We start from the raw sequence: 13,365 nt of genomic DNA on the forward strand, positions 1-13,365 counted from the left end.
CGCTTCTCTCTAATTGCACGACGAGGTGATTAAGCCCGTTTCACATCAAACACGGGATTATCGTCGAAGCTGGATCTGTCTTTCTCGAATTTGTATTAAAGCTTAAGCTTTTCCGTCTACGTTTCAAGATGAAATATCTCATTGTACAGAATATATACTCGGAGTGTAGTGTAATCAGCCACGAGATGAAGCCAATGGATAAATGGCCAATCAATTATGCTAACAAGGATACAACATGTGATGATGAGCTTGGCTAACGAGTTTCAATGCTTTCCGCAAATAAGAATGAGAGATTGCTGAGAATTAACACGAATAGAAGTTTCTAAGACGGTGGATGAATGAATTTTCTTGAAAAAATAACATTTGCTGGTAACTGGAAGAAGAAAGTTCGAAGAATAATTAGCTGTAATTGTCGGGTAACTTTACCTTCGACAAAAGCATTGTTTGCTTCGTTCGACGGATGCAGGATACTCGTTGAAACTTTGTATAACCCTTAAAACTCTGATAATCGACAAGATAGAAGATCGTGTCTAGCAGCATTACTTGCACAAGGTATAGAATGTTTCGAGACTCATCAGCACAGCATCGCCAAGGATATTGATATATACATGCATCGGATAAACTATCAACTAATTACACAAATAGCCGACTAATTTTAATGAGACTTTTTGCCCTGTCGAGAGAAGCCAGTGCCGCGCGCACTTCGCGCTTCTCTTAGATAAATTAATTAATGCGTCGGTGGTATCGGTTCGCCGCTAATCTCTAATTTACGGATAGCCAGAGAAAGAGAGAGAGGGAGAGAGACAGCGAAAGATGTGTGCTAGAATGAGAAAGGGTTTGGGTATTAAGCTTGCCCGTGAACGTGGATGAAGAGGGACGAAAAGGTAGTTGGAGAACGGAGAACCGCTTGAATTTTAGTATAACTAGCTTTACGATAACTAGCTCGAGGCTAACGAAGCGTGTAAACGCGACCCGGTGAACGGGGAAGCCTCCTCTCCGTAAAGCTTCCACACTCTTGTTGACGCTTTAGGGATGAGAAAGATAGAGTGAAATAGTAGTTACCCACCAGGATGAAGCTCAATCCTTGTTCTGCAACACTCCTGATATAGCTTTATCTCGCCTCTAATACGACGCTAAACTTCTACTGTCCCAATACACTCAGGCCATCCACCTTCGGATGCATAAATGATAAGCGAGAGTAATATGACACGTTCGTCTCTTTCCCCATGTAGCAGAAATCTCTAATATATTTAGCACCTCTTTATTCAATAACTGAACCGGCCTGCTGTTTCAATTCGCTTTAAACTATTGAAGAACTTTGAGACCGTACACTATCGCTTGAGCGCGTTGGCGGCAGTAGCTCAATGATGGAAGAATTATTTTTGACGAATCATGAAACTCAAGCCTGATCTGCGCAGCTACAACACTCTTCGGATGCTGCTTAATGTGATTCCTTGAAATATTAATGCGAAGCAAAAGTTCTAGAATGCCTTTCAACTCTGATTATAAACGTTTGATGCCCCTGGTAGAACGTCATTGTGTCGAGAGTCATCAATTCAATATTCGGCTTGACAAAATATAAATAGAATCAGAAATTTGATTATTATTCAGAATGAACGAATGCAAAAGGAGCTTAAATAGTTTATCATCGTTGGGCGAAAATAGCGTCAGCGTTTATTCCACTGGTAAGAGGATATATATCTCAAGACGGGTAGCTGATCGTGCGAATGATTCATGTGCGTTGCTTCTTCATGGTAATTACGTATTTCGCCCCGCAGGTCTGCGCGGGATATGATCTCGCATGGGGAAAGAGAAGGCAGCGAGATGAAGGAAAGACTTACGGAAACGCGTGGCTAATTTTATATGTAATAATCCGTGGGACTTTGCTCAGTTCGGGTATCATACATGCGAATATGACGTTGCGTATATCTATAAGTCGAAATATACGAGAGTGGAGTATTCGAGGATTCATGGGAGTTGAATTCTTGAGTTTCTAGAGGGAGGAGAATTTCTCTCTCTTTCTCTCTGCTTTACAGGCGCAAAAGTCTATGAACTATTTAGGCAGGCAGGAGATGACGATATTTTCTCGCGCTGCCTTCCACCAAAGAGAACTATTGCTCTCTCCCTGCTCTCGGACTTTCGTATCTCCGAAGCTGCTTTGCATGGAAGAGAAAGTGAGAAAGAAGATATGTAACGTCCGCGTAGCCGGGTGTCTCGCGATCTTCGAGCTGTTTCCTGCTGGCGCGGTAAAATCCGCGAAGAGCTTTGCCCACGGTGAGTGTTTGGTGTAGCAACGCTCGCTACGATTCTCGGACATCGTATACACATTCGCATAGTCCACTCATCACGAGTCAGCGTATTAACACGAGGGAGAGCGAGCGAGAAAAATACTCCAGGCCAGGAATATATCTAAGCGAGTCTTTAACTCCGTGGTATTTGAGCAAAAGCGAGCGCGCTCGAGTCCGAGATTGTGGAGAGGCTAATGGCAGAGAAAAAGGCGAAAGTGCCGACGCGCCCGGAGAACCGAATGAGAACGCGGTCCATGCGCCGTGGAGAATCATTGGAAGCAGAAGAAGGAGGAGGAAGAAGAAGATCCTCCTCGTGCGTTCCGCTGCTCCGGACTGACACTCGAAAGGCGTGGACTAGACGGGACGTTGACGAACGATCCCAAACGCAAAATTTAAATATAAAACACTCGGCTTCCTTCTGCTGCGAAGTTACATTGAGAATTGCTTCTGTTGCTGCTGCTGTGTGTGTGCGTGAATATGCTGCCTGCAAAAAAACTCTCTTATGCGGCCATGGAATTAATTTACCCAGCACGGTAACTCGTCACCACCTGGCATCAACTGTCTCAAGAGATTCATTATTCAAGGAGACGCCGCCGGGTCGACACCCACATTCGAATATCTCTGGCCAGTTGTCGCGTCGATGACAAGGAACAACGAAAACGCCCAGTTTGAGACTGGATTAGAGTTCGTCAATATTCGGGGCAAATGATGGTGAAATATTTTGTTTTTTTAATACGTAAAGACACTTACCGAAATTTGATCGGATCTTCAATCTGTTTTCACGCTCGAACCAAGCCACCGTCTGTAAGCAAGGGAAGTGAATACGTCAATTAGAAATTTTGGTAGAGAGAACAACAGGTTCATAATACGATGCCAGCAGGCTCATAAATTATGAAAAATAGCTCGAGTCCAACGTTCCTAACAGTTTAACGAAGCGGATAATTTTGGGCGTGGCTTAGAGTGGTCCCGGGTCTCTTTCTCTGTCGACAAGTGGTGGTCTCTGTAGTATCGTAACGACAGATGAGACCAGCCGGACCACGTGAAGGCGCGCAACCGAGAAGATCAACCGCAATATCCTATAGCCGCGGCAACATTATACTCAATGTTCACCCCGCTGAATGGGTATCCATCGGTGGCTCTGCGATAGAGAGATGCAAGAACGAGGGAGAATGAAGGACAGTGATAGAGAAAGACGCGGGGTTGGATCACGAGCCTGGAATTGAAGGACAGAAGTTGCTTGGTTGCTCTATTTTTGCTACTCTCGGCTGGTGCACGCGGTCAATTAGCCACAAAAGATGGATGATAGTCCAGATGAATTCGTAGGAAAAGAGAGGAGCAGGAGACCCGAGCGTATAAACGATAAAACGGTAATAGTGGGCGCGAGTGGCGCATCGATATCCGATTGATGTAGCAGGCGCGCGCGCGCGCGCGCGTCCAACGATATTCGACGCGGGGCGGTCGTGTGGTAGTAACTGTTCGATGGTCCCGTTACGCTCCACCAATCCTGCAGCATCTTCCTGGCCCGTTTTCACCCGGCCGGGCTTTCATGTATCGCCTTCCATCTCTGTCCGACAGCAGCATCCCTTTCTGACTGTCATGCAACCTGGATCTACATTCTCCATTCGTATATATAATTAACCACCGTTTTCGCAGCTATCAATTAACACGAAAGATTGTGGGGCTCGCCGCGCGGCAGCGTAACTGCCACGTGAGAGCGAGGAAGAACACGAGGGAGAAAGAGCGAGAGAAGCAGGTGCTGTTGCCGTAGTATGTATTCATCCCAAGCGACTCTCTTCCCGGGAGAGCCTGTCCAGTCGCGGAGAGATGAGTGTGGAGAAGAGATGAAAAAATAAATAAAATGAAAAGAAAAAAAAACGACAACGAGAACGAAATTTATTTATTTTTCACGTTAGCCGTCACTCTGGGTTACGAAGGAACGAGTTCTAGACAGGGATATATTTAGATTTATATTTAGACCGCGTTTCACGTTCCCGCAATCCTTTCCTCCCTTTTTCTTGTTTTATTCCTTCGTGGCATTTGGAGAAAACATGAAAAGACTAACGGGCCAAAGCGTTCGCCTTCCCTAGATCTCGTTTTGATCTGTCTACCTCTCCCTTTTCTTCCCCTCATTTTTCTCTCGTTTTCCTGATTTCTCAATATTTTTTCGAAGTACAATTTTGCCCGAACGTACCAACGGCTGTGCGAGTTCTTTCCCGACTTGTTAGTTGAGTAAATAGTTTAGCTTGTACGTCGCGGCAGACTTCCTAGAGCCTAGAGAGTACCGCTTGCTTCGTACATCCATATATCTACGTATAACGTAACGCCATAAACATTAGCGCTTAAGACACTCCGAGTTAGGGAAAGTGGCACATCGATCGGTGAACAAGATGGGACACATGCTGGGTCTGTGTACGAAAGACGAAAGGTTTCCGAGGCTCACCAATATCCCTCGATGAGAATGTTGTTCGAGTTTTTGGATGAACTCAACTTGGGTGTGGTCCGAGTTCAAAGTTTTAGACTAAATGAGAGAAATAAACGTCGGTCTTCTCAACTCATTTCGATGGGAAAGGGTGGGTGAGGAAATAGCTACAATGCGGAGGAAATTAGTCGACGTTCATCACCCTGAAATAATACAGCACTATTTGGATTTTCAAAACTTGTCTAAAATCTCCCTGAGGGTTAGAACATTAATGGCAAAATGTTTTTGTAGATGTTGTAGAATGCTTAAAATCCAGGTGTCCCTAGAACAGTCCTCGATGCCTATTAGGCATGAAACAAGATACAGGTAATCGAATCACGAAGACCAACAGTGGCGAGGAAGCGTGTTGAACGCAATTAGGTCGGCAATAAGCTACCCAGCGTTAGTTTCCTAAACAAATATGCTTACCATTACCCATAATGGGATGATGTTCTGCAGCAGCGAGGTCCAGAGAATGAGATTCCAGCTCACCGCAGGATACTTTGGATGGCTTGTAAATCTCTTTACGTCTCCCGTCGTGTTTCTCAACGCGAAGGTTCTTTGTAAAACCTGCATCATACGAGATGTGGCTTTGGTGGGCCTTTCCCTCGATAAGGGTTAGGAAAGAGGGTGAAATGGAATTGAATCTGAAGGTTTGTGATCCGGAATGTCGTCAAAGAAAATTCTGAACAATGTCAACGAGAAACCAGAGAGCAGGTGCGACTGATATCACCAACTGTGCTTGATCCGTCCGGCAGGCAAGAAGATCAAAGGATCACAAGGGATTTTCGCACCACACTGTAATAACTCGTTTTGGAACCTCAGGCATTTGCGATCTACGTTTTCATGATCACGCAAGAGTACAAAGAACATCAGTTCCATATATTGGTACAGAGAGCATGGATATATAACAACTTAAGCGAGTACATTGAATCTTGCTGCTCTTCTCGACAAGTATATCCGCCTCTTTGGGATATCGTGAGCTCCAGGGCATAAACCGCCGTCAGTTGGCTCGTGTCAACCAGGATTAGCGCTGTTTGGACAGAGGAAATTAACTACTAGCACAGGCATCGGTAACAGGAGAGACCGAAGACGAGGTGCAGAGCCGGAAGAGAGATGGAAGGACACTTGGGTAACGAGGTGAGCTCTGGATCGTCGTTTGCGAGGGCGTGGACGACATTCTCTCGCGAGCTCAGGGCCCTGGGAAGGGTCTATCCCTTAAGGTCTTGTGTGCGTGTAAACCAGAGGTAATTTAGTGTCTCGCGTCGAAACCGATCGGATATAGCGCGAACATGCGGAGCCAGTTCTCAATTCCCTTGGCTCGGTCATTCGTCCCGTTGCTTATGCATCGTATATTATCTGATTTTTGGTTGATAGGCAATCGGAAGATCGTTCGTACCCAGGGGAAATTCCGTGGTTTAATTCCCGGCGATCAAACCCTAGCAGCGTCTAGATTCAGTGATAATTTCGTACCTTCCAACGGAAGCTTGATTAGAAATGACTAGAAATGACGTTTGATTTTCAATATGTTCAATGTTCGACGCGGTGAGGCTGATATCGAAGGCCAAGTGCATTCCAACTTGCACGCTTTTTTCAGATATCGGGAGACTCATTTTTTATCTCGCCCCGCAACGTCCGAGACTTCGCGTCCGTCGTCACGTACAGATCTCAATGCAAATCACTGGAAAAAAATGGTTATCTCTCACACGTTCTTCCTGCGTTACACAAACGTCAAGAGGACCTGCTACACTGGAAAATCCTCTGGGCAAAGCAGGTAGCTTTCATTCCTGTACAATCTCCACATTCACGTTACATCTCTCATTTTTTCCTATCATCTCATTTGAGAAGAAGAGAGAAAGAGACGTCGCAGAACGAGTGTCGAGATCAGGATTATAGCACGGGTTCGGCTGTTTGCGCCTCGAGAAAGATTTTCGCACCCGGCGGTAAGCTCGTTAGTAAGAGATTGCGATCAATGACCGAAGATGAACGCGTTACCTGGAGCAGGTATATCCAGGGAGGGGCATGCCGCCTTGTGAGAGCGAGTGGCATCGACTAGGAGAGACATGGGAGTGAAAAAACGAAGACAGGAGAAAGGAAAAGAGTGCGAACAGTCGGCCGGTCTTCACGGGCTGCGTGCTCGTTAGCGCTCTTTCTGGATGTTCTTGAACGCCGCGCGGCTATACCAAGCAGAGAAAAGCGCATCGACGAGAAAGTGTCAGAGTGGGAGAGAGCGCTGGTGGTGGACACAGCATATGTGTTACGTGACACCACATCGTAGGTGGTTATGCCATGGTAATTGCGTTCACACTTGAATGCTTCCGTTTGCCTATATTACTATGAAGTCTGATGGTCTGTCGGGCAAAGGCAAAACGATGGTCATGCTGGTATTAGGACTGGTGGGCTACATTTGATCGTCTGGAACGAAATGGACGAGACGAAGGTTCAGCTATGATCATGGGCTAACGAGATAATAGGACAATGAGTCTACTCTGCTTGGACACTAACTCGTCAAGCGTGGAAAACATTCACTTGGAATATCAATAGCGAACCCGTCATCGCTTGCTGTGCGTCTTGCCCCTTTGCATTAAGGGAATTATGTTTAATGCCCAATTTGAATGTGTTGGAAGGGATAATAAATTCAAGGAACCATAAAACGAATGTGTGCCGGGTGAATCAATTGAAAAATCGTACGGGCACGTGATTTGTTTGGTAGATTGGATTTTTTTTGTTGCAGATCCACATACGCATATGGCAATGATCGACACCGTGTTGCGCACTTTACGATTCACAGGCATGCTCCGTAACCATCGGGCTTGGGACCATGCACGCTGCACATTCAGCGGTCCAACGTTCGTTCGAATCTCACACTCACACTAAACTCAATGCCGTTGGCATTTGTGGAGCGGAGCCAGAATTTCGGTTCATATTCAACTCCCTTGCTTTTGGGACAACCGTGCATGCAGTGATGCCGCGAAATACCAGAGGAAAATTCATCGAGCTCATCCATCAAATCTTTCGACCCAGTTGCGCAAACTCGTAGTCATGTACAGCACGCTGACATACATATGAATGCAGGCGCGGTACATAATACGGGATACACTCTATTTTGCGAATCCACACAATTGTGGTTAGCCACAATCTATGGTAATCCGGACCGGAATATGAGGGACGCTCGATCGAAAGAGGATCTTTCCCCGGGATCGTAAAAAGCTGCTATTCCTATTCGGCATATATTGAAAAAAACCAATCGCCTGTGCTCATCATTGAGAAAGAGCTCGGCGAAAGCGTTGAAGCATCGACGGAGCGCTGGCTGGTGGCATCATTCGCTTCGATCAGGAATAGCGAGCTCCAATGTCTATAACCACATAACGAATCCTGTATGAGGATCAAGAGAGGAGGCCAGCGGGTGTCGAAATGTTCGTAAACGTATTGGCAGAGCGATTGCACAGTCGTCGGAATGGCAATGGGCTTCCTGAAGATCTATGCAAACATGAACATGTGCGAGAAGGGGAGAGAAAAAACAAGAAGACGAGTAGCTGCTCGGCCAACCCACATATATATTCGTGCATGTGTACTACCCGTTGGTTTTGTTCGAACACACTCCCTCCCTAGCGAGGTACTACCAGTTGAATGCAAATATTTTTCGATGTGGAACACGCTGAAGGCGCGGTGGGTTTGTAGTTATGTCGAATCGCTTGGGGTTCCTGTAGTACGGAGGGATGGTTTTACAGACACGTGTATGTGTACGTGCACGCGGGGAGGAAAGGAAGGCCTGGCTAGGCTGAATTCTCTTGAGTATCCTCGATGCTTGTGTATATCTGCATAATCCAATATATGCCAGAGCTCTTCCGAGATGCCTAGAGTACTACCATTTGCTGTATTCTTCACATTACGCATATAGTATCCATGTACATCTGTGTGTATTTTTGTGTCTCGTGTAGATTCATACTACGTGTAGCTTATATGGCTCGGGGTCGAAGGTCCGTAGAATCGTTTGTTAGCCTCTGCGCTCCGAGTCTTAAGCCCCCATCGGGTCCCGTTGCTTTTTACAGGACACACATCCACACAGCCGCTTTTCGCCGCTGCCCATGTATAGCCGGATGTCTAGAGAAGAGAGCTCTCCCCTCCCTTCTCTCTCTCGGCCGCCATGGGCGCTTCGGCAAAAACTCCCTCCTACTATTTTTATTACGTCTACGGGGAAATCTAGCCCCATGCTTTCTCGCCCAATATCGTTTCTTTCTTTCGTTTGGTGTGCATGTACCATCTGGCGATCGAAGTGCAGCCACACCACGCTTACTCTGTATCTCCGATCCACAGTGAGCGCCCCTTCTGCCCCTCTTATTCTCATTGCCCCGCTGGGCTCGGTGACTAGCTCTCGGAAACACCCGCGCGCGTTCTCGCGGCTCGACCTCATAAACATCCGCGAGCTAAAACTCTCTCCGCAAGCAGTCTGCCTACTATCGACCCTTTCTCGTACACTTTACTCGCGACTTTTCTATCGAGCGGTTTCTACGACTCACATACGTTTACCGAAATAAAGCTCCCCCTTTCTCTCGCACCGCATGCGGAAGAGAAACAGGGTATGGGACAGGGGCCAGAAAGCTGGATAGACAGAAGCGAGGAGAAAAAAGGCATGGTCCCTCGTGAAAAACGCCTGGTCGAGCGCAGCAGTCGATTGAGCGCGCAGACTGTATTTCTTTTTTTCCATCAAGAATCCCCGGACGCTCATTCCCGCGCCCTTAAACTCTGCCAATGTTTGACGCAAACTTCAATAAAAGCAACGATGGAGAAACCGAGAGGGCCTCAACAACGAGTGAGTAATTGCAATTTCGTTGAGTGGTCACGACGGTGCGGGAGCGTATGATAGGAACACTCGCTCGCCGGAGAATCGAACGTTTGATTAGTTATATTGCCGCAAATTAAACAAGTATGGAAGCCAGCTAGGTCAAACCAATCAATGTGCAATACTTGATTAATACTTTCCCCATTACTTTACGTATGAATGGTCAAAAGTATGAAAAAATACTACAGTGGATGATGGAATACGTTGCAGCATGTTAGCTCCGACAATTACGTACAATATTAGTGGGAAAGTTCCCACTGAAGTTCGCCAATTAACCACGTCGCTTCTTTCCGAAGGAATAAAGAATAAAGGAATTTATTAGTTTTTGAGATTTAATGTGAAAGAAACATCACTCGTTAATTGTAAAACAAAGCAGGCAGTTAATGTTGGTCCTAATGTCGGTGTTCTCAAGTGTTTTCCCATATCTCAGAGATCGTTTAGTTTCGTTATGTTGACGTTCTACAGCCGTCTTTAAGCATTTCGTGGCGGTCGTTGAGAGAGCAGTTCAGGAGACCTCCCAAGGCAATTTGTGGTCTCGGTTAGGTAGGTATAAGACGTACTACTACTACATCCAGTACACCACGAGATGCGGTATCATCGGGTGGCATGGTACGTTGGATCGTATAGCTAAGCCCCCCCCCCCCCCCCCACCTCCCTTCTCACGTTGCTTCTCTCTCTCTCTCTTTCTCTCTCTCTCTCCTTCTCGCCTCTTCTCATTGTCCCGGGAAGGAGCAAAGCGCAGCACGCGCACGCCCCGACAGTAGCAAAGTCTCGTTTTTTGGGGTGAGTGAGAAAGGGCGTGTGCACCACGAATGGGGTGCTGACCCTTCTTCAACCCCACGCGCGACTTTACTAACTTCTGTTTGGAGTATGGTGGTTCTTCTCCCTCTTTTTCACTTTTTTACTCTTTGCTTGCTCTTTCCAGCCGTATCTTCGTCTCGCAGTCCTTGTCCCACACTCGCTACGAAGCAAAATTTATATTTTTATCTCTTTTTATATTTAGCACCCTCAAACGCCACCCTTTCTCATTGTAGCATGTGCAATCTCGTGTCTTAGCTGCAAGAGCTTAGTTCGCTCGAATGCCTGGACCTTGGATGGTGTGTTGGTGTGAATGAAAAGCGTGCTCGTCGCGACAAAGCGAGAAAGAAGAAGAAGAATAAGAGGCAAAAGGAGAATCGATAATGGATCCACCACGTCTCGGCTTTTCAGACTATTCTATACGCATCATTTGACGCCCGATAGACGGAAGGAGAAACGAAGGGATCGCCTTCTCGTGGAATAATGAAAGAAAGGAGACTGGGAAATTTTGCGTCTCGGGTGGAACGGACCGGTTGAGAGCCGCAAGTATTTGGGTGAGTGCTCCGGGGTTTTAGTCAGACACGACGATTCGAACAGACTAAATTTGAGACAGAGCAGCGAGGGGGAGGAGAAGGAAGAGAAAAAAGTGGAAATATAGAGTGGCGTAGAAATTCAATGGATAAAAATCACTGGCATTGTCGAAAATTGTTCGATTTCCATGGCTTCTACGTCCCAGCATCCTTGCCACGGAATATCGAGATGAACGATCGCAGCGAATGAATCGACACATACGTTAAAGCATCTGTGTTCACATACAAGATGTGCTTCGGTGATCTTTTCTCGATTTTCTCTGCTCGCTTGTTCACAGAGGTGAGAAAATGAAAAATTATTATATCGAGGCAACTGGAATCCCTTAAGACTCAAGAGAAACAGGCATGTATGGGGGTGTGCTGAGTAAAGGGAACTGAAATGCTCGGACAAGCTTGCCTAGGGGAGTCTCGCGTACGAAGCTTCTGCGAAGCTTTTCGGGTAAGACCTCGACGAGGTCAGCGTGAAATAACGAGGGGTCACGATGCGTTCCGACAGCTCGGCAAATCCGCCTTCATCTTTCTTTTTCTCGTGGCCATACCGCGGCATCATGGATAGCACCTTGGCGATCCCTGTTTTCTTTTCTATTTCGTTTCTCAGAAGATTTTTCTCTTTATTTTGTTTCTTCTCTTTCTCTCTCTCTCTCTCTCTCTCTCTCTCTCATTTTTCTCACTCCCGGACAACTGATGTCCCAGCTCACCAGCGGCTTTCGCATTTTTTTTCTTCTCTCTTCTTTTTCTCGCACTCATACTTTCCACTCCGTCTACCGTCATTCTCGTTCGCGGCGAAAGCTCACGCGTTCTTTCCCCGTATAATCTCGCGACGAAAGATTTTCTCGCCACGAAAGAGCCCCACCCCTTAATCCTGATGCGCTTCCACAGCCCCGAAGGTCTTCACGAAAGCGGAAAACCGGAAGAATATTTTTTCTCCCACTCCTTCCTCCGCACATTGCGAACCGATTCGTCTCGCCACGAGCTTCCTTTCTTCTCTTTTTCACTTCTTCTTCTTCCTCTTCTTTAGTCGCGCTTTCGATACACCGTATTAACGACGTCCTCGGGGCAAAGGGTACTTCCGCTTCGCGCCACTATTCGATATATATCCTATAAATATTTTCACCCCGGTATAATAGTCCTTTCAAAGCTTTCATTTTTCTCCTCTGTTGGCCAAGGATTTCTTACTGGGCCCCCTCGCTCTTTGCCATCGGAACAATGTAAATAACAACAACAACAACAACAATGACAATCATCGAGATTCTCGCTATTTTATAAAGCCTCCGGGATTTTTCTACTATTGTCTGGGCGGCTTAGTTTTTCCACGTCGAATAACGACAACACTGAATGAACAACGTTTTTAAATAAAAACTTCACGTTCGTCAGAAAACTTCAGCGAACCTCGAATATCAGGGACTGTTTTTCTTATCAATAAAAAAGCTCAGCTGAAATCAATAATTACTCGTATTTTTGCGCGGCGCTTTCATCAGAAATTCTACGCTTTAAAGTGCCACTTGTTATTTTTCGTCTCAACGAAGGCTCTCTGCGTTCGAGCTCTAACGTTCGGTTTCTCATCAATGCTTTGCTACGAGCTGCTTCATTTGCTATTTATTTTCTCTCCACGGTACGGTCTCCCTTGCCTTTCAATCGGCACCGAAAGTAATGCGAGAAAAAGGATAAATCTGGAAAGAGAGAGAGAGAGAGAGAGAGAGAGAGAGAGAGAGAGAGAGAGAGTGGGTAAGGACGATAAAGAGATTGGAACTACTGGGTTAGGTTTTGCTTCTGTTGCAAAATACGTCGCGCGCGCCGGCTCCGTTTCGGAGCCGCCGACGAGAGCAATTTATTATTAATACTCTATTTTTCGTTTTATTCCTCACCGCTCACGCACTCCTTTTTTCCTCTGGCATTTTATTTTTTTGTATTATTTTCGGGCTCGCTTCTTAGCCCGAGCGAAGTTGAAACGGATGTTCCGCTGTTCCACGGAGTTTTAGAGAGACGAGGAGAGCGCGCCAGGCGCGAGATTATAATTATGCAAATGCCCCTTGTTGCGGAGAACCAGAAGAAGAATAAGAAGAAGAAGATGTGGCTGGTGCTTGTGCGCCGAGGAGAGCAACAGATGTCTGGAACGACCGTGGTCCTCTCTTTCTCTATAGCTTTCTTAGCCCTCGGGAACTACCACCGGTAGACCTATACATGGGTCATTCTGGCCTTAACATTATTTTTTTATTAAACAATTTGAAAACTTTTGTAAAGTACCTTATTATATCCATGACGTTGTCGGGAGAGGTTTTTGGATGAAATTCCAAGAGCAAACGACCAGGAACCCAACCAATAATAAACAATGAGTTTTTATTAATTATATGAAGGAAAGTGTACGATGGATTTTTATCGAAATTCGTA

At 46.1% G+C, this 13,365-nt stretch overlaps 1 protein-coding gene across 1 annotated transcript in view; it reads right to left on the minus strand.

Annotated features, from left to right (window-relative positions):
- Nucleotides 1-13,365, minus strand: part of LOC122417132 (discoidin domain-containing receptor 2-like) — a 143,216-nt gene that overhangs the window by 69,254 nt on the left and 60,597 nt on the right. Inside the window, exon 3 of the mRNA XM_043430406.1 lies at nucleotides 3,039-3,090. The gene's annotated coding sequence lies outside the window, so the exon portion shown is untranslated. The remainder of the gene's footprint in view (nucleotides 1-3,038; nucleotides 3,091-13,365) is intronic.

Source organism: Venturia canescens, chromosome 10 (genome assembly GCF_019457755.1).
Source record: "Venturia canescens isolate UGA chromosome 10, ASM1945775v1, whole genome shotgun sequence".
Taxonomy (NCBI): domain Eukaryota; kingdom Metazoa; phylum Arthropoda; class Insecta; order Hymenoptera; family Ichneumonidae; genus Venturia; species Venturia canescens.